General features: G+C 38.8%; 1 pseudogene; it reads left to right on the forward strand.

The window, feature by feature from the left end:
* Positions 1-2,485: 2,485 nt before the first annotated feature.
* LOC148571323 (uncharacterized) lies at positions 2,486-3,565 on the forward strand (annotated as a pseudogene).
* The last annotated feature ends 338 nt before the right edge of the window (positions 3,566-3,903 follow it).

Genomic DNA, 3,903 nt, shown 5'->3' on the forward strand with positions numbered 1-3,903 from the left:
CTGGTTCACTATCAAAAGAAGTTGAGGCTCCTCCTCTTCTACCTGTCATACACTTAGTAAACAAACAAGAAAATGCAAGGGAATGATTCACTCTTGTTGAAAATGATGGTTAGAGTGGTTAGTATAATTGATTAAACAATTAGTGGATTAGTGTGCTAGAAAGTAAATAAATAGGGAAAAATAACTTAATTTGCAGAGAATAGCAGAAAACAAACTGAAATAAAACTAATCAACAAAAGAAAAGAAAAGTGTTCAATCTAGTTATCCTCTAATTTAATCATTGTCAATCAAAATCAATCCCCGGCAAGGGCGCCATTGATGCCTAGGCATCTTAGTCTAGTTTCACTAGCTTTTTTCTTTTGTTTTCATTAGGTTTTATGCTCTTTCTTGAGCTATAAGTAAGTATTTAGATAAGAACTTCATGCATCTCTTGATTTAATCAAACTTGGTTGTTTATGTGCCATGTCATAAGGTTTTTATGCAAATTTTGCTTGATGATTGAATGATGCAAATCTCTTGTGAATTATAGCAAATTTTTATGCAAGTGTTTGATTGATGATAGGTGAAAAGGAAGTTAAGGAAGGGAGAGAAAACAAGCAACAAAAAAAGGGCCATGGAAAGGATCAAAGGGAAGCAACGTTGGTGGAGACCATAGTTAGAGGCAAAGTTGGACTCCAGCTATACCTCAAACATTGGCCAAGAGAAAGGTGCATAGTTGGAGGCAAAGTTGGACTCCAACTATGCCTCAAACTTCAATTCAAGAGACCATAGTTGGAAGCAAAGTTGGACTCCAACTATGGGTCCAATGTTGGGGGTACAGAGGTGCCAACATTGGAGGAAATGTTGGTGGTCCAACGTTACCTCTAACGTGCTCGACATATTTCAAGTTTTGGAGATTGGGAAAATGTACAACGATGCGTGTGCGTGCATGTGCATTTTGGCCAATCGGCGCGCACGCGTAGGTCACGCATACGCATGGACGAACAAACGTTGAACTCCAACGTGAGGTCCAACGTTGAGTCAAACGCTGGGTTAAACTTCAGCGCTAACATCCCAGCCTTGTTTGGCAAACATTGAACTCCAGCATAAACTCCAACGTCAACCCAATCTCAATACGAAAAGGCACCCAGGAAGAGTATGAACGTTAACTTTTAAACGTCCTCATCAATGTCACTGAAGGCCACTCCCAACTAGCTTTAACACAGGCAAAAGGGCCCAGTCCAAGTACTTGAAGACTAAATGCAGAAAGTGTATAAATAGCTTAGAGTTTAAGTTAGAAAAGGGGGCTTACACACTGAGTACTGCAACTCTGCCCAATTTTACTTTCTCTACAAATTTTAGTTTACTTTCAATGTACTTTTTCATTTCACTTTCCATTCTCAGAGCTATGAACAATTAAACCCATTTCATTGGGTTTGGGAGCTCTATTGTAATTCAATGGATCAAATATAGTTTTCATTCATCTTCTTCTTTCCTTTTTCTTTGATTTACTAGAAAGCTTTCGATCTTCATTCAATTGAGTAGAAAGAAGCTACTCATACATGGATTTCCTTTGAGCCTTGGAAAAGGGATGAGGAAATCATGCTAGAAATGCTTTCTCATGTTGGACCGGATTGGGGGTTGGATGGATATAGTGACATGTAATCCTACCAATACTTTGATTTGGAAATACATGTGGTATAATCAGTGACCATACTTCATCTCTTCCCATGAGCAATTAGATCAAGGAATTGGGAAATTGTTCAAGCTTAGAGATAATGAATTTCCAAGGAATTGGAATTCAATCACCTAAGATTGCCAAGAGATCAATGAGTTACATGGATTGAGGAAGAGATGAGAATGAACTTGATCCGATGAATACAATATCTCCTGAGCCCAATGAACTCCCCATCTCTAATCTTCCCATTCTCTTTAATTTCTGTTATTTACTTTTATGCTTAACCACCCCATTCCCATTTATTTTTCTGCACTTTAATTACTGCTTTTTTACACCTTGCAATTTACATTCAGTCATTTATATTCTTTGCAATTTACTTTTCTCGCCATTAAATTTTCTGCACATCCAGATTCAAATTTAACTCAGTTCAACTAGAACATTCCTCTAATTAAAGTTGATCAATAATCAATCCCTGTGGGATTCGACCTCCCTCTATTGTGAGTTTTTACTTGACGACAATCCGGTGCACCTGCCAGTGAAAATTTGTTGAGAGACAAGTTTTCGTGCATCAAGTTTATGGCGCCGTTGCCGGGGATTGATTTTTTATTGACAATGATTAAATTGGAGGATAACTAGATTGAGCATCTTTCTTTTCTTTTGTTGTTTACAGTTATTTCTTTTTGCACTTTCAGTTATTTTTCTTTATTCTTTTACTTTCCAGCTTAACTAATTCACTAACTCCACTAACTGTTTGATTAATTTCTCTAACCATATTTTTTTCATTAACTGTGAGTTTTCCACTTACTGTTTGCCTGTTTTGTTGAGTGCATGACAGGTAGACGAGCAAAGACTTCAACATCCTTTGACAGTGAACCCGAGAGAACCCTCCTTAGATTAAGGAGGGAATCAAGAGGAAAGAAGGTTGTTGGTGCAGAAGAAGAAGAGGATGATTTAGACATGAACATAGAGGATGATATGGAGAATCATCATGTTGAAGAGGTGCATAATCATGCCAGAGAAGGTGCATCCAACTATGCTAAACAAGAGAGAAGGGTGTTAGGCTCCTACATTAACCCCAACCCTGGGAATTGTGAGAGCATCATTCTCAAACCAACCATTCATGCCAATAACTTCGAGTTGAAGCCATAGCTCATTACTCTTGTCCAAAACAATTGTTCATTCGGAGGAAGTGCCCAAGAAGACCCTAATCAACATTTGACCACATTCCTAAGAACTTGTGATACTGTAAAGTCCAATGGTGTTCATCCTGACACCTATAGATTGCTCTTGTTCCCATTCTCTCTCAGGGACAAGGCATCTAAGTGGCTAGAGTCATTCCCTAAAGAGAGCCTCATAACTTGGGAAGATGTGGTAAACAAGTTCTTGGCAAGGTTCTATCCTCCACAAAGAGTCAATAGGCTGAGAACAGAGATTCAAACATTCAGACAACAAGATGGGGTGACCCTTTATGAAGCATGAGAAAGATATAAAGACTTGACAAGGAAGTGTCCCCCAGATATGTTCAATGAGTGGCTGCAACTACATATCTTCTATGAGGGGCTATCATATGAGTCAAAAAAGGCTCTAGACCATTCTTCTGGAGGCTCTCTCAACAAGAAGAAAACCATTGAAGAGGCTATTGATGTCATTGAAACAGTGGCTAATAATGAATATTCCTGTGCCTCTGAAAGAAGCAACAATAGAGGAGTGATGGAGCTAAACAACATGGACGCAATTATGGCTCAGAACAAGACGATTGCTAAGGAATTGGCTGACCTCACCAAGCAGATGGAGAAGAACCAAGTTGTAGCAATCAATACTCAACCACCAACAGCCCAAGAGGAGTTCAATGCAGAAGAAGGAGGAGATTGGGAGCAGGCTAATGATGCACGGAAACTTGTCCCTTAACAAATCTCCCTCGGCCAAGTATACCGAATTGTCGTCAAGTAAAAACTCACAGTAGAGTGAGGTCGAATCCCACAGGGATTGATTGGTCAAGCAACTTTAATTGGAAAAATGTTCTAGTTGAGCTAAGCAGAAAGTGAGTTGAGAATTGCAGAAAATTAAATGGCGGGAAAGTAAATAGCAGAAAATAAATGATGGGAAGTAAATTGCAGAATCTTAAATGGGGAAGGGAAGTTTAGCATGAAAGTAAATGACATATAGTAAAGAGAATGGGTAAGATCAGAAATGGGGAATTCATTGGGCTTAGGAGATTTTGCATTCTCCGGATCAAGTTTATTTTC

The sequence above is a fragment of the Arachis ipaensis genome, chromosome B3 (assembly GCF_059453495.1).
Source record: "Arachis ipaensis isolate K30076 ecotype BB chromosome B3, ASM5945349v1, whole genome shotgun sequence".
Lineage (NCBI taxonomy): Eukaryota > Viridiplantae > Streptophyta > Magnoliopsida > Fabales > Fabaceae > Arachis > Arachis ipaensis.